General features: G+C 45.4%; 1 protein-coding gene and 1 long non-coding RNA gene across 2 annotated transcripts in view; one reads left to right on the top strand and one right to left on the bottom strand.

Annotated features, from left to right (window-relative positions):
- The window catches only part of LOC138658329 (uncharacterized), a 63,149-nt gene that overhangs the window by 15,603 nt on the left and 26,948 nt on the right, over positions 1 to 20,598 (top strand). The window contains exon 2 of the long non-coding RNA XR_011317450.1: positions 1,008 to 1,077. This is a non-coding gene — a long non-coding RNA (uncharacterized lncRNA). The remainder of the gene's footprint in view (positions 1 to 1,007; positions 1,078 to 20,598) is intronic.
- CCKAR (cholecystokinin A receptor) overlaps positions 1 to 20,598 on the bottom strand; it is a 150,123-nt gene that overhangs the window by 102,604 nt on the left and 26,921 nt on the right. The gene's annotated exons all lie outside the window — the stretch shown is intronic.

The following is a 20,598-nucleotide window of genomic DNA, read 5'->3' as shown; positions in this document are numbered from 1 at the left end:
GCAACGTGCTCACAAACATGCCTACAACTGTGAACATTTGGTTTTCTTTTTTTTTGTGAAACAAGCAACAAATACGACAAAATAACTGGCACAGAAGGGGAATGATGGGATAGGGAGTGTCAGCTGATGTTCCCTCCTCCATCATTGCTTTCGATTGTATCAGCACTTAGGATGCCAATGTAGTTGAAAGTGTGATGCAGGGTAGGTGATTAGCCTGGGGTTCCCGCCTGCCATAGTCGGCCAGATATGCTTGGGGGACTCGCCTGGCATCGCTGGCCGAATACACTCGCCCTACAGACCAGATTTGTTTTAATACAGAAAACATCACAGAGAATGTTGATAACAAAATATCATGAGAAATCTTAGACATTTCTGCCATTTAAGCGCTGCACCCCCAGGAAACTGGTTGCTGCAGTGATATGCAGTGCTCGCATTCAACACAATCTGAATCTAGGCCAGGAGGGGGAGCTCAAGACCCGGATTCAGGGGAGCTCCTTTACACTTTATGTATCCTGGTCTGGAGGAGGAGCCAGTCAGTCTCAGGGACTTCAGAGAAAAAGGACAGCGCCACAATGGATGGTGAAAAAATAGAGACTCACATTTATTCTGCCTTCTGTAGCGACGTTTTGGTCAACAGACCTTTATCAAGCACCAAGTGCCTCCGGCTGAGAATGCTGAGAGGTTACACATGGTGACCATACGTCCACCATTTCTGGAGAGGCATTCCGCTCTACTATTATTGGTGAGATCCAACCAATTTTTATTGTTTGAGCACTGGCACACATGAGCACTTTTTTCTTTAATTTATGTCGGCTGAGTTGTTTTTTATATGTGTTATTTATTAAAAGTTAAGTTTTATGTAGGGGTATCCTCCTAGCTATTTACACAGACAGGAGAGAGGGGACTTGCACTGAGCTTCAAGCAGCAGGGACATAATTAACTAAATGGCGCTAGCAGGAAAGGCTTACGGACCTCACCTGGTAAACAGATCTCTTATTGCCTTCCAGCCGGCCGGACCACAGTTACCCTGTGCTTGGTACCCTGGACTGAGGACTACTACTACCATCAGTAAACCAGGTAAAGACTTGCAAACCTGTGTCCTCGTTCTTTGTGCATTTATCGGCTTACACCATCTTGCCATACACCTGGGGACCCTGTTTCACCTGTTGGAAGCATTATCATCTTGCTGCAACAACAACACCCAGAGGACCCCTTTAAGCAGCGTCAGTCCCTACTGACCGAATACCACAGATGGAGTCATGAACATAGACATTTCAAATCCCTTTAAAGACCTTCCCTTTTAATTGGACGCCCAGGGCCACGGACCGGGTCGCAGCCACTGTGACATCCCCTTTAAGACTGGACCCGATACTGAGTACCCAGCTGCCCTGGTGGGGCGCTCCATAAGAATGCTAAAAAATGTGAAAGAAGCCATATGCAGATCATGAAACTCTATTGAAGGTATTGCAGGGGGCTGAGCACTGAGGCTCTCAATGATAAGCTATAAAAAGTGGTAGCACAACGTATGTGGTCAACCTGTTATCACCAATAGCTGATCATTCATCTGTAGACAATAACCAGTGCCATTTTGGAGCAGAGGTTGGATCACTTTGCAGGCAGATTTTTTTTAGGGCACTATTAAAAAAAAGCCATGTTGGTTGTTGCCTTCCTCTTTCGGTAGCAAATAGAAATAAACAACCAAGCCAAGTATTACAGAATGACACAATAACTATTTACTGGTGATTTTCATTTCCATTTTTGGGACAAACTGTTCTTTCATATGACTTTCTGATGCTTAGACACTGTTTACGCGTCCATTTTCATTTCTGTTTTTATGATCATTTTGGAGAGCATAAAAACGGAAATAAAATGTTCACCAACAGGATCCAACAGCATACATTCATTTTCGTTTGTTCTAAAAAGTCATCCATCTGCTATTTTTTTGTACTGACCGAAAAAAGTAACATGCACAAAAAAAACCATATAGGAGACAAATAAGGGATTTTTCATTAACGTGTTTGGAAAATGGATGATAATGGGTAATCAGGAGCTGAGCTCTGGCCGCGGCTGTCAACCGTTCAGATGAAAAACCACAAACGCGTGGACCTCATAAATATAACTTTTAAAAATAAAGTTAAAAAAGACCTCACGAGTCTAATATTCCAACTACAGCACAAAAAAAGAAAAGAAAAAGAAAAAAATTGAATGAGGGTCTATAAAGGGTATGCAAAAATAACAGTATCTGTGGACAAATAAGTTTTAGAATTCCCTTAAAGGATTCCCTACCTGCCTGTGGAGGTTGGCACCATAAGTACGGTTTGGCGCCCCCATTGTTGGCGTTATTCCCTTAAGACTAATGCACTCCTAACATAAAGTGCAGCACAGGTATCATCCCATATACCAACCAGGTTATGTGTGGATAATAGAAAATGTGTAGAAAAAGCAATGTCCTCCAACACAAGGTTGCAAACCAAATAAATAATTTTATTAATTTACATAATATTTTCAAAAATAAAAATAAAGTAATTGGAGATGAAAGCAGACCATACAAAAGATGGAAAAAAGCAAACACTGGACAAAAAGTAACTGAATCTGTGCCCTAAGTGAAAGTTCACACAGGGCGTTTGTGCTGCGTTTTTTTGATGCGTTTTTTAATGCAAATTTTCAGCTGCTTTTTACAGTACCAGCAAAGCCTATTAGATTTCAGAAATCTCATGCACACACATTGGGTTTTTGTGTGATCAGTATTTTGTGCTTTGCTGCACTTTTTTTGACATAGGGTATGTTACTTCTTTCAGCGTTTTTCCAGCGTTTCCCACCCATTGACTTGAATGGATGGTGAAAAAACGCTGCAAATACACAGGTTGACTTTTCTTGCAACGTGTTTGCTGCAGAAAAGTCAAGGACAGCCAGATGTGATGTCACACTCGGTCTACTACATCTAGATGGCAGGCTGCATGATGCGTCCATGCAGCCTGTCATCCAGCAGAGCGGACCCGAACCCCATTCACTTGAATGGGGGCGTCCGACAATACAGTGTTTGACACGCTGTCATATGCATTACAGCGCAGCAAACACCGCTTCTCATCGGCGGGGAAATCCTCCCCACCGGTCAGAAAGCCGTGCTTCCCACGCTGTCAGAAGAGAGCGGGAGCGCTCAGCTGTGATCGGAGTTATAAACTTTACCTCCAATCACTGGTGTCAGCTGATGGGACTACTGATCCCATCATCATCTGACACCTATAGCCTCTAATTACAGTGACAGCAGGAGCAGCGGATGGGAGTTTTCATCTGCCGCTCCTGCACTATAAATAATAATTTAAAAAAAAACGGCATGGGTGGGGGAACCCATGCCGTTTTTTTTTATTATTATTATTATTATTATTATAATATTTATAATTTATAATATTTATAATTATTTGATAACCAGCCAGACAAAACTTAACCCCCAGCTGTCAGCTTCAGCAAGGCTAGTTATCAAAAATAGAGGGGTCCTCACGCTTTTTTAAAAAAAAAAAAATAATTTAAAAAACCGACGTGGGGTCCCCCCATTTTTGACAACCAGCCTTACTAAAGCTCACAGCTGGGGGCCAGTATTCTCAGGTTGGTAAGGGGCCATTGATATAGGCCCCCCAGCCTAAAAATAGCAGCCCACAGCTGACTAGAAAAGGTGCATCTATTATCAATTCTGGCGCTTTGCCCGGCTCTTCCCACTTGCCCTGTAGCGGTGGCAAGCGGGGTAATGAGGGGTTAATGTCACCTTCCTATTGAAAGGTGTGAGAGATAAGTCAGGGTAATACATGTGAATACAAGTTAAAGGCAGGAGGATCACCAAGGTACAAGGGTCAGATGCTCTAAACTGGAAGCTTGAGTTATCACTAACACTGGTCAGCAGGCTGTGATGGACTGAAATAGCCCAGCTAGCTCCAGAACGAGGCCGAGGAGATTAAACCCTGCATGACCAGTCCCGAGAAAGGACTGCAGAAAATAAACTCCGGAATGGACCATGACAGTACCCCCCTCTCAATGGGGGGCCACAGGACCCCCAGGCTTCCCTGGATGACAAGCGTGAAAGGCCCGGACCAACCGATCAGTATGGACCGAACACGCCGACATCCATGGCCAGTCCTCAGGACCATACCCTTTCGAATGGACCAAGTGAATGGCGGGGCATACGAGAGTCCACCACCTGTTCCACCTCATACGTGGTCTGGCCATCTACAACAACAGGCGGCAGGTATGAGGGAGACTCACCAGAGGAAGGCACCGATGGCTTCAGAAGTGCCTTAGGGAACACATTGGGGATCCACAACGATGGAGGCAAATGCAGGTGAAATGCCACAGGATTAATCACCTCTAAAATTTCATACGGACCAATACACTTGGGACCCAACTTAGCAGAGGGAATTCTCAGCCTTATATTTTTGGTGGATAACCATATACACTTGCTTTGGCAAAACTGATGTGTATTTGGTCCTGCCAATAAAGCTTCTTTGAATCTTGAATCTTGAAACCATACCTTATCGCCCACCTGATAAGCCCCACAGAATGTCATTTATCCGCAAAAAAATTATATTTGCCCTGAGCCTCCCCAATGTTTCTCTGAACCTCCCTCCAGACCTCCTCCAAGCGCAGAAAGACCGAATCAGCCCCTGGACACACCGAATCCAGCCAGGAAAACTCCCCAAAATGAGGGTGAAAGCCATAGTTGCAGAAGAATGGAGAAGTACCAGTGGACTGATTGACACGATTATTGAAAGCAAATTCCGCTATAGGTATTGCAGAGCACCAATCATCCTGTCTAGACGTGACAAGACACCATAAGGCTACGTTCACATTAGCGTTACGCTAATGTGCGTCGCTGTTGCGTCGGCGACGCAGCGGCGACGCAGCGGCGACGCGCCCCTATGTTTAACATAGGGGATGCGTGCGTTTTTTTGTTTGCGTTTTTCGACATGTGCGTCGTTTTCGACGCTAGCGTCGGACGCACGAAAATGCAACAAGTTGCATTTTTCATGCGTCCGATTTTCGTCAAAAAACGACGCACGCGTCGCAAAACGCAGCGTTTTTGCGCGCGTTTTTGGTGCGTCGCGCGTTGCGTCGCCATTGCGTCGGCGACGCACCGGCGCGCAACGCTAATGTGAACGTAGCCTAAAATCTTCTGCAAAGACAGATTGGTCCTTTCAGTCTGACCGTTGGTCTCGGGATGGGAGGCCGATGAAAAGGTCAGACTGATGACCAGCCTTTTACAAATTGCCCTCCAGAATTTTGCCACGAATTGCACCCCTCTATCAGACACCACACTGACAGGCACACCATGCAACCGGATCACATGCTCAATGAATAATTTAGATAGAGTCTCAGAATTAGTGATGCCTGTTAATGGTCCACGGTCTATCCTGAATTGGCAGTGGCACCAATTCCTCGGCCGGACGGTTACTGGAGTTTTTTACGCAGGCCCAAGTTTCACAGGACGACACATACCCAGTTTTGTCAGAAGTCAATGAGGGCCACCAGAACAGCCTAGTGATGGCTTTACGAGTGGCCGAAATTCCAGGATGCCCACTCGGAGCAGAGTCGTGGAACTCCCGAAGCACCCTTAACCGATACTGGACAGGCACAAAGAGCTTATTTTCAGGTATGGACGACGGAGCAAGAGATTGGGCCTCACGAATCTCCTGTTCCAATCTCGGGGACACCACAGCCACCACCACCCCATGCTGATGAATGGAGGAAGGAGGCTCAGGAGGTGATACTGGATCTAGGCTGCAAGACAGGCATCCGCCTTCACATTCTTGGACCCTGGTCTGAAAGTGATGGAAAACTGAAATCGGGAAAAAAAAGTCCGTTAAACGTTTGGCGGACTCGATGTAAGACATGTTCTTGTGATCAGTAATGACAGTGATACGATGGACCGTCCCCTCCAAAAAATGCCTCCATTCCTCAGACGCCAATTTAATGGCCAACAACTCCCGGTTACCCACATCGTAATTCCTCTCAGCAGAGCAAAATTTTCTTGAAAAGAAGGCACAGGTTCTTAAGTTAGTTAATGTGATGGGCCCCTGGGACAACACAGCCCCCACTCCCACCTCAGAGGCGTCCACCTTATTATAAATGGTTTAGACAAATCAGGTTGACCCAGTACAGGGGCAGTCATGAAACTTTTTTTAATGAAGAAAACGCCGCCACAGCTGGAGCTGACCAGTTTTTGAGATCAGCCCCCTTTTGAGTGAGATCAGTGAGGGGTTTGATCACTTGAGAAAACCCCTTGATGAATTTTCCATAGTAATTGGCGAAACCCAGAAATCGCTGAAGACCCTTGAGATCTCTGGGTTGCACCCAATCCACAATGGCCTGTACCTTCCTAGAGTCCATACGAAACCCATCAGCGGACAAAATGACTCCTAGAAAGGACAATTCTTGATTAAAAAATTAACACTTCTCCAGTTTGGCAAAGAGTGAGTTCTCCCTGAGCCTCTGGAGAACCGCACAAAGATGACTCATGTGACTTAGTCTATCAGAAGAATATATGAGTATATCATCAAGATAAACTACCACAAAGCATCCAATAAAGTCAGAAAAAACATGGTTAATGAAATTCTTTAATACCGCTGATGCGTTAGTCAAACTGAACGGCATGACCAAATTTTCAAACAGATCATCAGAGGTGAGAAACGCAGTTCTCCACTCATCCCCCTCCTGCATAGAGATGAGATTGTATGCTCCCCTGAGGTTCAACTTAGAAAACCACCTGGCCCCCGACAATTGATTGTACAAATCAGGTATAAGTGGGAGAGGATAAGTGTTTCTCACGGTGATCTTATTCAGTTCTCGAAAATCGAGGCATGGGCGTAAACCACCATCTTTTTTATTTTTTAAAGAACCCCGCCACCAGGGAAGAGACAGATGGCCGAATATGCCCTTTATGGAGGCTATCAGAGATGTACTCCTTCATAGCAGCCCACTCAGGGCCGGAGAGAGTGTACAAATGGGCTTTGGGCAATTTGGCACCAGAAACGAGATCAATGGCACAACCGAAGGGGCGGTGTGGTGGTAGAAACTCAGCCTGCTTTTTGGAGAACACATCCTCAAAGTCCTTCAGGCACTCCGGAATACCCTCCAGACTGACGGATGACATAGACAAAGTAGCAAGACAATTTTCAGAACAACTAGGTCCCCATTTAACAATATCCCGGGACCCCCAGTCTATAACCGGGTTATGCCGTTGCAACCAGGGAAACCACAAAACCAGGCCAGCAGGGAGGTTATCCAAAACAAAGCATGACATGCGTTCCTGGTGCAGGGCCCCCACCCTGAGGGTGAATTCTTTAGAAATTAAATGGAGACCATCCTTTGTGAGAGGTGTAGAGTCAATAGCCACAATTTTTAAGGGGGTCTCTAACCTAACTATCCCTAATCTATAGCGGGCCACCAGCTTAGAGTCAATCAGGTTCAGAGATGACCCACAGTCTACAAAAGCCGAAGTATGGACAAAGCCATTCTCAACACCAAAGAACCTATCTACCGACTTCCGTTCAGGGGCAGTAGGGGGCAGAGAGAAAGCCCAGGATTGTGGACCCTCCCTAAGTAAGGAGATAATAATCCCTACCCTCTGAGTCTCATCTTCAGACGATCAAGGTCTAAGAAAAAAATGGAGTGCCCCAAGGGGCCATGGGGTACTCTGTACCAGGTCCTTTGGTTCTCAGTGGGGATGTCACGGTGGCTGACCCGATCCATGGCCCTCGGGAGGTCCATTGATGAAATGGGGAAAGGTCTTCAAAGGAATAATGATCGTGATGCCACCTGTGGTATTCGGTCAGGGTGACCGATGCTGCTTAGGGGTCCGCTGGGGTGATGTTATGGCAGCTAGATGGTATACCTTCCCACGGGTGAAGTATGTCCCCAGGGCTTCCCAGAGTGGAGATGGTGGATGGTGGATGATGTAAGGCGCAGTGAATAACGAGGACACAAGGTTGCAGTCTCTTTACCTTTACTGAAGGCTTCAGCATCCACAGTCCAGGGTAGGGACCACAGGGTAGTCAGAGTCCGGCCGGTCTGAAGGCAAATCCAGAGTCCCCTTATCCAGGTGGAATTCAATAGCCTTCCTCTAGCGCCTGGGCGTTGTAGTACCTCCCTGCTGAGCAACTCGGTAAGGTCCTCACAACGATTTCAGATGTTAAGTCTCTTCTCTCTGTCCCCAACAGATAGGACAAACCCGTATGACTGGTGGCCTGAGGCTTTTATAGGGACCCTAGAGACGCTCCGGCCCCCACAAGTTGCCACCCTGCCTCCTGGGTATATGGTTGGGCAGACGACTTGGCATCAACTGTCCTGCCAGTCTCTGAAGTAACGGCATAGAGATCCTTACTCCCTCTGTGTTCTGGATACTGGTAGTGCGCTTCAGAAGGAAGCAGCCTGCTTCTATCTGGTCTCCCTCTGATGTTCCTCTCCTTTTGCTATGACTTCGTTGCTCACTCACTGCAACACAATTCCATTCATGTCCTTTCTTAGGATGCTGTCACATGGGATGCAGGCGCAGCTCCGTGTACCCTCGTCTTCCACAGGCCGCAGTCTGCAGCTGGCTGGAACCCACTCCAACCAGCCTCTGCCAAACTCGGTCGGGACTCACTGTCTGGGTGAAGCCCAGTCAGATTCTGTCTAACTTCCTAACCAACCCACCAGTTTTGCCTAAGTGTGAGGAGTGCCCTAATAGATAGAAGCATGGCTCCCCCTGGCGGACTGGAGTGTGAAGTGTGTATTGTGGTTGTAATACCTGGACAGAAGATCTCCTTCATTGCCTTCAGACATAACATCACTCATTCACCTGGTGGAAGAATAACATTACTGCAACGAACCAGGACTCTGGGGCACTGCAAAAACATAATTTACAACTCTCCCTGAATATGTGAAATGTATCATGTTTGCCAGAAAACGTGTCTGGATGTTTAACTGAGTGTTCCCGAGAGTGCAAAACAACATCCACAGAGTCACCAGGTAGACTAACAATATGAGAGGTGTTTCCCTGCTCAATATTAACCCCTATCTGACCTTGGATGGGATAGTACGTCCAAGGTCAGATTCCCTGCTTTGATGCAGGGCTCCGCGGTGAGCCCGCACCAAAGCCGGGACATGTCAGCTGTTTTGAACAGCTGACATGTGCCCGTAATAGGCGCGGGCAGAATGCCCGCACCTATTAACTAGTTAAATGCCGCTGTCAAACGCAGACAGCGGCATTTAACTACCTCTTCCGGCCGGGCGGCCGGAAATGACGTCATCGCCGACCCTCGTCACATGATCGGGGATCGGCGATGCGTCTCCATTGTAACCATAGAGGTCCTTGAGACCTCTATGGTTACTGATCGCCGGTGGCTGTGAGCACCACCCTATGGTCGGCGCTCACAGCACACCTCCATTTCTGCTACATAGCAGCGATCAGCAGATCGCTGCTATGTAGCAGAGGCGATCGCGTTGTGCCTGCTTCTAGCCTCCCATGGAGGCTATTGAAGCATGGCAAAAGTAAAAAAAAAAAGTTGAAAAAAATGTTAAAAAAATAAAAAAAATATAAAAGTTTAAATCACCCCCCTTTCGACCCCAATCAAAATAAATCAATAAAAAAAAATTATCAAATCTACACATATTTGGTATCACCGCGCTCAGAATCGCCCGATCTATCAATTAAAAAAAAGCATTAACCTGATCGCTAAACAGCGTAGCGGGAAAAAAATTCGAAACACCAGAATTACGTTTTTTTGGTTGCCGCGACATTGCATTAAAATGCAATAACGGGCGATCAAAAGAACATATCTGCACCGATATGCTATCATTAAAAACGTCATCTCAGCACGCAAAAAATAAGCCCTCAACCGACCCCAGATCACGAAAAATGGAGACACTACGAGTATCGGAAAATGGCGCAATTTTTTTTTTTTTTTTTTAGCAAAGTTTGGAATTTTTTTTCACCACTTAGATAAAAAATAACCTAGTCATGTTAGGTGTCTACGAACTCGTACTGACCTGGAGAATCATAGTGTCAAGTCAGTTTTAGCATTTAGTGAACCTAGCAAAAAAGCCAAACAAAAAACAAGTGTGGGACTGCACTTTTTATGCAATTTCACCGCACTTGGAATTTTTTTCCCGTTTTCTAGTACACGACATGCTAAAACCAATGATGTCGTTCAAAATTACAACTCGTCCCGCAAAAAATAAGCCCTCACATGGCCAAATAAAAAAGTTATGGCTCTGGGAAGGAGGGGAGTGAAAAACGAACACGAAAAAATGAAAAATCCCATGGTCATGAAGGGGTTAACAGTCTCAATCACTTTTTCCGTAAATGGGTATGAGACGTGACAAGGGACCGATGTTTCACAGAAAAATACTGGACCATCTGCGTCAATCTGGACACTTGATCCGCCAAGTTATGCAGCGGATCTATGACCAGAGGAAAAAAAATGCAAAATCCTGTTTAAATGTATTGGTTAATGATAATGTAGTGAAACCATTACCAGGGGGAGCTGGTGAGGGAAGAGAGGTTAAAGGGAACCTGTCACCCCAAAAATCGAAGATGAGCTGCAGCCACCGGCATCAGGAGCTTATCTACAGCATTCTATAATGCTGTAGATAAGTCCCTGATGTAACGTGAAAGGTGAGAAACACCGGATTACGTACCGGTAATGCTCTTTTATAGAGCCACGACAGCACCCACTGAGAGAGGGGATCCGCCCCTAGGAACAGGAAACCCTACGGAGAGATAAAAGGGGCGGTCCCCCTCGCTCCCACAGTTTGGGTTACAGAGATTGCGAGGAACCGCCCACCAGTTTTAGTAGACAATTCTTTATCATCATTCATTATAATTTAACTATGTATAAGTACAAGAATCCACCACCCTTAACAGTGCTCATATGTACACTAATATATGTAAATGGGAGGGAAGTGAAGGGGTGCTGTCGTGGCTCTATAAAAGAGCATTACCGGTACGTAATCCGGTGTTTTCTCTTCGCCACGACAGCACCCACTGAGAGACTTTCAGAGATAGTTATTTGGGGGGGATTATCGTATTAAGGACTGATCTACCGAAACACAAGTCAGTGGAGGCAGATAGATCTAATCTATAGTGACTATAGAAGGTAGAAGGAGAAGACCAGGTTGCGGCCTTACATATGAGTTCTATAGGAACCTCCGCTCGTTCAGCCCAGGATGATGCTATCGCCCGGGTGGAATGTGCCTTCACAGTCTCAGGTGGATTCTCCCCTTTAGATGAATAGGCCAGGTATATCGCCTCCCGAATCCATCGGGATAGTGTGCCTTTTGTAACACCAGATCCTTTCCTTTGACCCTGGAAGGAAACAAAGAGAGCCCTGCTCTTCCTCCAGGCGCTAGTCCTATCCAGATAAGTTATTATAGCCCTTCTCACATCTAAAGTATGGTACTTCTCTTCCTCCTGGTCTGTAGGATTATTATAGAAAGAAGGAAGAAGGATCTCTTGAGATCTATGGAATTTTGTACACATTTTAGGTAGGTAGGAAGGGTCTGTTTTCAGGACAATTCTATCAGGAAATATTGACATAAAGGGAGGATCTACTGATAGCGCCTGTATGTCACCTACTCTTCTTGCCGATACGAACGCGACAAGAAGAACGGTCTTAAGTGAAATATATTTAATGTGAGCTAAGTCTAGAGGCTCAAATGGATGACCTGTTAAGGCTTCCAGGACCAAATTAATATCCCAAGGAGGCATCTGCGGAATCTGAACTGGCTCTGATCTCTGGCAAGCTGAAATAAATCTAGCTATCCATCTATTACCCGCAACATTGTGACTATACAAGGCCCCTAGAGCAGAAACTTGTACTTTCAGAGTATTAACTGAAAGGCCTAGGTCACGTCCTTTTTGAAGAAATTCTAGAATAGTGGAGACGGGAATTTCACTAGATAACGCCGATGGATAGAGATTTAGAAATTTCTTCCACACTCTCACATATATGTCAGTAGTGGATCTTTTTCTACTTGTTAACAAGGTATTAATTACACTATCGGAGAAGCCTCTTAGTTTTAACAGCTGCCTCTCAAATTCCAGGCTGTCAACCTTAGTCCCTTCACATGAGGGTGGTTGAAGGGCCCCTGGGAAAGAAGATCCTGATCCTCCGGGAGGATCCACGGATCCGAGATGGACATGGCTCTGAGCAGGGAAAACCATGGTCTTTTTGGCCAAAATGGGGCAATCAGGATTATATTTGCCCGGTCCTCCCTTATCTTCCTGATTACTGTTGGTAGAAGAATCAGAGGAGGAAAAGCGTATGCTTTCTGAAATGTCCAAGGAGTCTGAAGGGCATCGAGAATGTCGGGATTGTCGGCCCGGAACATTGAAGCGAACCTTTTTAGTTGTCGGTTTTGTCTTGTGGCGAAGAGATCTATCTCGGGTGTACCCCATTTCATAGCTATCATTTTGAAAATTTGATGATTTAGGACCCACTCTCCTTGGTGGAGGGTATGACGACTGAGGAAGTCTGCTCTTGAGTTGTCCACTCCTCTGACATGCAGCGCTGACAGGGACAGAAGATGTTCTTCGGCTATGGTTAGAATGTCTTCGGTTATAGACATGAGCGTTCCTGATCTTGTTCCTCCTTGATGATTGATATAGGCGACTGATGTCATGTTGTCGGACAGAATTCTGGTATGTGTCCCGTGTAGCTGCGGAAGGAATTCACATAGAGCATGATAGATAGCTTTTAGCTCTCTTATATTAGAAGAGTCGTCTGACTCCGTGACTGACCATAATCCTTGGACTAAATGGTCTTTTAAATGTGCGCCCCAGCCAGTAGGACTGGCATCAGTATATATTATATTTGAGGGTTTAACTACCCAGGGGACTCCACTGACCAGGTTTTTTGGATCTAGCCACCATATCAGAGATTGGATTACTTTATTAGAAAGGGAAATTTTAATATTTAAATGACCATGAGATTTTTCTTCTTCATGTAAAATTGCATACTGTAAATGCCTCGAGTGAAATTGGGCCCATGGAACCGCTGGAATACATGACGTGAAGGAGCCAAGAAGGGACATGCCTTCTCTCAAAGAAATTAGGGGTTTATCTATTACCGACTGAACTTTATTCCTAACCGTTATCTGTTTATTTTCCGGAAGGAAACATTTCTGGCTTGTAGAATCTAATATAATCCCCAGGAAAATTTGCCGAGTTGTTGGGATAAGTCTAGATTTTTCCCAGTTTATTATCCAACCCAATCTTTGCAGAGATGCTATCATATCACACAACCGTTGTTGACATTGCGAAGGAGAATTTCCTACTACTAAGATGTCATCTAAGTAGGGAATTACGAGAGTGTCTTCTAGTCTTAGATATGACATTACCTCCGCCATTAGTTTAGTGAATACTCTTGGTGCTATAGATAGCCCAAAAGGCATTGCAGTATACTGAAAGTGTCGGACACACCCATTCAATACAATCGCTACCCATAGATATTGTTGATGCTCTGCATAAATAGGTAGATGGTAATACGCATCTTTAAGGTTGAGAACTGTCATAAAGCAATAGGGGAGATTTTTTAAAATTAATAATAGTTCTGAATGTTCCATCTGGTTTTGGAATCAAAAATAACGGGGAATAGAATCCCTTTCCCTCCTGTAGGAATGGAACCTCCACCAAGACTCCCTTAGCTAGGAGATTTATTACCTCCTGCTCCAATGCCTCTTGTTGTAACTGAGACTTTAATGAAGTCAATAGAAATGAGTCCGGAGGGACTCGGGAAAATTTTAATTGTAACCCAGAGGCAATAAGGTTATTTGCCCAAATATTTGCTGTTATGGCCCGCCATTCATTAGCGAAGGAGGACAATCTGCATCCCACAGGTAGATCTGTCCTAACGGGGTTTTTCTTCAAACTTGAAAGGGCGCTTCCCAAAGAACGCACCCTTTTGTTTTGTGTCTCTTGTGGCCCAGCGATCCTGGTTCTTAAACTCCTTCCTTTTATTAAATGCGGGCTTTCGGAACGCTCTCCTATAAAATGGAACGTAATTATTACTATTTGGAAAGCCTTTCTTCCTTTCCCCTGCTTTAGTTAAGATCTCATCCAGTTTGGTACCAAACAGGTACTCACCCTGACATGGAAGGCTGCATAACTTAGACTTGGTCTGAGGGTCACCTTTCCAGCCCTTAAGCCATAGGGCCCTACGTGCTGCATTGGTTAATCCTGCCGACTTGGCTGCCAGGCGTATAGAGTCGGCAGATGAGTCCGCTAGAAAGGCTGTGGCACCTCTAATTAGGGGTATAGAGGACAATAATTTCTCTCGAGAGAGACCCCCTTTCAGCCCTTCTTCCAAGTCACTCAGCCAAACAAGCATGGATCTTGCGGTGCATGTGGCTGAGATTGCCGGTTTAAAAGCCCCTGCAGAAGTCTCCCATGCTCTTTTAAGGAGCGAATCGGCTTTGCGATCTAGAGGATCTTGTAACGAGCCTGAATCCTCTACAGGCAGTAAGGATTTCTTTGATGTAGACGCCACAGCTGCGTCTACTTTTGGGGCTTTTGACCATATTGTGAATTCTTCATCATTAAAGGGGTAGCGTCTCTTTGAGGATGGTGGTAACCACCTCTGCCCCTGGCTTTCCCACTCTTTTTTGATCAAACTTTTTACTGCCGTTATTACCGAAAAAGAAGGGTCTCTTCATTTCGGATAGGCCAGCAAACATAATGTCTTGCTGTGTTTTAGGGACTTTAAGATCTTCTATGCCCATGGTATTGCAAACTGATCTCACCAGATTGTCAATGCTATCTGTGGGGAAGCACGTATCCTGATCCTCATCTGAGGATATCTCCTGCTGCGATCTATCTGAGTTTGCTTCCTCTAACTCAGACGGCTGATCGGATACAGGTGAAACGTATCCTCTTTTCTCCTTAATACGTGGCTCTCTGTCAACGCTTTGTAGGGCTCGTAATTCTTCCCTAATCATGGCCCTTATATCCTCTGATTTAATTGAGGCTTCCTCACGTAACGTTGATTTTATACATGAATAACATAGCCTTTTAGTGTAACTATCCGGAAGGGGCTGGATACATAACGCACACTGCTTGTGTTTCGCTTTTTCCTTCCTTTTTGCCTATTATAAAGGGAGAGGGACAATAATCAGACTAGTGGGGTAGATGCACACTCACCCAGAAGCTGACCGATCAGGTATCGGCTGAGGAGGAGACACAGATGCAGGTAGCTTCCTTTTGGACGATCCGCTCTGCCTAGAGCGGCTGCTGCTGCTGGCATGGCTGCGAGGGGTGACGGTGGTAACCTCTAGAGAAGGTACCGCAGGCTCTCTTGCAGAATCCATTCTGGACGCCGGGATGCAGCGCCGGCGTCCTTTTCACATGGGGGCCGCCATGTTCTTCCTGTTGAACCCGGAAGTGCTAACCACTTCCGGGTCGCGGCCATATTGGATACTCCGGCGCTGTTACCGGCTTCAGCGCCGACGTCGTCTCACTCCTCCGCACCCCGGAAGCTTACCAGCACTTCCGGGGGCATGCACTGGGCTCCACACTGCACAGGCGTCCGCCGAGGACGGCGCGACGCTACCACCTGGTGCTTGCCCCGCAGACTGCCGGACATCTGCTGTGAACCGGCCCCCACGACCCGGTCTCGCGACGTCTGCCAGCAGAGGGGGGAAAACTGAATCAGCACCCCCGACGCTGCATCCAGTCCTGGAGCCCTTGCCGTCCTCACAGGTAAACTGCGCAAGCGGCGTCCAGGCTGGGAATCCTCTTCTCCGTGGATCTTCCCGTAGGAACAGGAAACCAAAACTGTGGGAGCGAGGGGGACCGCCCCTTTTATCTCTCCGTAGGGTTTCCTGTTCCTAGGGGCGGATCCCCTCAGTGGGTGCTGTCGTGGCGAAGAGAAAAAAGAGGTTATATTATGCTCACCTAGGGTCGGTCCAACTGCGGTCCAGGTCCGATGGGCGTCGCGGTCCGGTCGTGCCGCCTATCTTCTCACAATGACATCCTCTTCTTGTCTTCACACCGCAGCTCCGGCGCAGGCGTACTTTGTCTGCCCTGTTGAGGGCAGAGCAAAGTACTGCAGTGCGCAGGTGCTGGGCCTCTCTGACCTTTCCTGGCGCCTGCACACTGCAGTACTTTGCTCTGCCCTCAATGGGGCGGACAAAGTACGCCTGTGCCGGAGCTGCGGTGTGAAGACAGGAAGAGGACGTGATCGTAAGAAGATGGGAGGCCCCGGACTGGACCACGATGCCCATCGGACCCAGACCACAGCGGGACTGCCCCAGGGTGAGTATAATAAAACCTCTTTTTCTCATCATTCAGGTTACATTGGGGGCTTATCTACAGCATTACAGAAAGCTGTAGATAAGCCCCTGATGCCAGTGCCCGCAGTTCATCTTCGATTTTTGGGGTGACAGGTTCCCTTAAACATTAAGCGTAGCAACACAGAGCAACAGCACAGGTGTCACAGGTAATGAGAGAGTGGTCAGACGAACCGAGTCAGAAACGATCAGGAACAAAAATACAAGAAGGAGCAGCAATACATAAAGTCAAAATACTCAGCCAAGGGCTAAAAAGACAAACATGAGCGTGGGGTCCAAAAACATGAGACGGAAGACGTGGTCGGGGAACAGGCAAGATAATCAAAAAGCCAGGCAGAGAACGGAGCAGCAGAGACGGATACCAAGAGATGGGGTCAAAGATAAGTCGGCGTAATACACGTGAATACAAAGTCAAAGGCAGAACATTAACCCCTGCATGACCAGTCCCGAGAGAGGACTGCAGAAAATAAACTCCGGACTGGACCATGACACCTGTGTCATCAGTGTGACACATACCGGCCGGGGAACAGCGCGAACAGTACCGCTGGATGCTGAAGTGAAGACATTTTACATCACTGTGTTGAGAGTTGTATTCAATTGTTTAACAGCGAGAGCAGACAGCGACTGGTGGGATAATTCAGCAGCCACTACCTGCGCTATTTAAATGCTTTTTTTTTTTTTTTTAAAGTGATGTGGGTTTCCCCTGTATTTTTGATAACCATCCAGGCAAAACTGACAGCTATGGGCTGTAATGCTCAGCTGTCAGCTTCAACAAGGCTAGTTATCAAGAAAAAAAGCATCCCTACGCTGTATTTTTCTATTATTTAAATAAATAATTTAAAAAAATGGCGTGGGGGTCCCTCTTAATTTTTGACAACCAGTTACTGGGCAATACAAAGGTGACATGAGCTCCGCAAATATGAACCCCACTTGTCACCGCCACAGGGTAAGTGGGAAATACTGGGCAAAGCGCCATAATTGATGCATCTAATAGATGTACCTTTTATGGCGTGGCTGCAGGCTGCTATTTTCAGGCCGGGGGACAATATCCATGGCCCTTTACCAGTCTGATAATACCAGCCCCCAGCTGTCAGCTTTAGCGGATTGTCAAAAATGGGGGGGGGCACGCCATTTTTTTTAATTCTTAATTTATATAATTAAAAAACAGCATGGGGACCTCTCTATTCTTGATAACCAGCCTTTCTAACGCTGACGGATGAGGGTTGCAGCTTGCAGCTGTCAGTTTTGCCTGGCTGGTTATCAAAAATACAGGGGAACCCACGTCAATTTTTTTTTAAATTATTTATTTATAGCGCAATTGATGGGTCAATTGATATCACTTTTGCTGGTGTCTGCTCCTAATTTTAGCTGTTTTGGCATCTTTTTGCCCCCCCTCAAGGTGTTGTCTTTGTGCTTGGTTTTGCCAACTGTGGAGGACAATGGGGTATGTTTGGCGAACATGTTCAGTGAACATCAGGAAGTTCGCCGATCTGAACCAAATCACTCATCTCTAACAGACATGCTCCAAAAAGTTCAACTTTTGTCTCATCAATCCACAGAGTATTCTCTCAAAAGTCTTGGGGATCATAAAATGTTTTCTGGCAAAACTGAGAAGAGCTTTTATGTTCTTATTGCTTAGCAGTGGTTTTCATTTTGGAACTCTGCCATGCAGGCCATTTTTGCCTATTCTCTTTCTTGTGGTGGAGTCATGAACACTGACCTTCACTAAGGCAACTGAGCCCTGGATGTTGTAGTGGGGTCTTTTGTCACATCTTGGATGAGTTGTCGTTGTGGTTTTGGAGTAATTTTGGCAGGCTGCCACTCCTGGGAAGGTTCACACTGTTCCGTGTTTTCTCCATTTGTGGATAAAAGCTCTCACTGAGGTTCACTGGAGTGCCAATGCTTTAGAAATGGCTTTATATCTTTTTCCAGAAGAGGTAAGAAAGCCTTTCTGCCATTGGATCGGAGATGACATTTGGCTAACCAGGCACTAAGAAGTTAGTTAGATCATGCGCAGTGCATGATCTACAGTGGGTACAGAAAGTATTCAGACCCCCTTAAATTTTTCACTCTTTGTTTCATTGTAGCCATTTGGTAAATTCAAAAAAGTTCATTTTTTCTGATTAATGTACACTTTGCACCCCATCTTGACTGAAAAAAACAGAAATGTAGACATTTTTACATATTTATTATACAATAAAAACTGAAATATCACATGGTCATAAGTATTCAGATGCTTTGATCAGGCACTCATATTTAAGTCACATGTTGTCCATTTCCTTGTGATCCTCTTTGAGATGGTTCTACTCCTTCATTGGAGTCCAGCTGTGTTTAATTAAACTGATAGGACTTGATTTGGAAAAGCACACACCTGTCTATATAATACCTCAAAACTCATATTGCATGTCAGAACAAATAAGAATCATGAGGTCAAAGGAACTGGCCAAGGAGCTCAGAGACAGAATTGTGGCAAGACACAAATCTGGCCAAGGTTACAAAAGAATTTCTGCAGTATTCAAGGCTCCTAAGAGCACAGTGGCCTACATAATCCTTAAATGGAAGAAGTTTTGGACCACCAGAAGTCTTCCTAGACCTGGCCGTCCAGCCAAACTGAGAAATCGTGGGAGAAGAGCCTTGGTGAGAAAGGGAAAGAAGAACCCCAAATCACTGTGGCTGAGCTCCAGAGATACAGTTGGGAGATGGGAGAAAGTTCCACAAAGTCAACTATCACTGTAGCCCTCGACCAGTCAGGCGTTAATGGCATAGTGGCCCAATGGAAGCCTCTCCTCAGTGCAAGACATATGAAAGCCCGCATAGAGTTTGCTAAAAAACACATGAAGGACTCCAAGACTATGAGAAATAAGATTTTCTGGTCTGATGAGACGAAGATAGACCTTTTTAGTGATAATTCTAAGTGGTATGTGTGGAGAAAACCAGGCACTGTTCATCACCTGCCCAATACAATCCCAACAGTGAAACATGGTGGTGGCAGCATCATGCTATGGGGGTGTTTTTCAGCTGCAGGGACAGGACGACTGGTTGCCATTGAAGGAAATATGAATGCGGCCAAGTACAGAGATATCTTGGATGAAAACCTCTTCCAGAGTGCTCTGGACCTCAGACTTGGCCGAAGGTTCACCTTTCAACAAGACAATGACCCTAAACACACGGCTAAAATAACAAAGGAGTGGCTTCAGAACAACTCTGTGACCATTCTTGACTGGCCCAGCCAGAACCCTGACCTAAACCCAATTAAGCATGTCTGGAGAGACTTGAAAATGGCTGTCCACCAACATTCACCATCCAACCTGACGGAACTGGAGAGGATCTGCAAGGAAGAATGGCAGAGGATCCCCAAATCTAGGTGTGAAAAACTTGTTGCATCATTCTCAAGAAGACTGATGGCTGTACTAGCTCGAAAGGGTGCTTCTACTCAATACTGAGCAAAGGGTCTGAATACGTATGACCATGTGATATTTCAGATTTTCTGTTGTAATAAATTTGCAAAAATTTCTACATTTCTTTTTTTTTCAATCAAGATGGGGAGCAGAGTGTATATTAACCCCTTAACCCCCAAAGGGGGGTTTGCACGTTAATGACCGGGCCAATTTTTACAATTCTGACTACTGTCCCTTTATGAGGTTATAACTCTGGAACGCTTCAACGGATCCCAGTGATTCTGACATTGTTTTCTCGTGACATATTGTACTTCATGATAGTGGTAAAAATTCTTTGACAGTACCTGCGTTTATTTGTGAAAAAAACGGAAATTTGGCAAAAATTATGAAAATTTCGCAATTTTCCAACTTTGAATTTTTATGCCCTTAAATCACAGAGATATGTCACATAATATACTTAATAAATAACATTTCCCACATGTCTATTTTACATCAGCACAATTTTGGAACCAAAATTTTTTTGTTATAAGGGAGTTATAAGGGTTAAAAGGTGACCAGCAATTTCTCATTTTTACAATACCATTTTTTTTTAGGGACCACATCACATTTGAAGTCACTTTGAGGGGTCTATATGATAGAAAATAACCAAGTGTGACACCATTCTAAAAACTGCTCCCCTCAAGGTGCTCAAAACCACATTCAAGAAGTTTATTAACCCTTCAGGTGTTTCACAGGAAATTTTGGAATGTTTAAAAAAAAATAACATTTAACTTTTTTTCACAAAAATTATATTTCAGCTCCAATTTGTTTTACTTTACCAAGGGTAACAGGAGAAATTGGACCCCAAAAGTTGTTGCACAATTTGTCCTAAGTACGCCGATGCCCCATA

The sequence above is a fragment of the Ranitomeya imitator genome, chromosome 1, assembly GCF_032444005.1.
Source record: "Ranitomeya imitator isolate aRanImi1 chromosome 1, aRanImi1.pri, whole genome shotgun sequence".
NCBI lineage: Eukaryota > Metazoa > Chordata > Amphibia > Anura > Dendrobatidae > Ranitomeya > Ranitomeya imitator.
Note: the sequence above shows the minus strand (reverse complement) of the source record. Positions and strands in the feature narration are given on the sequence as shown.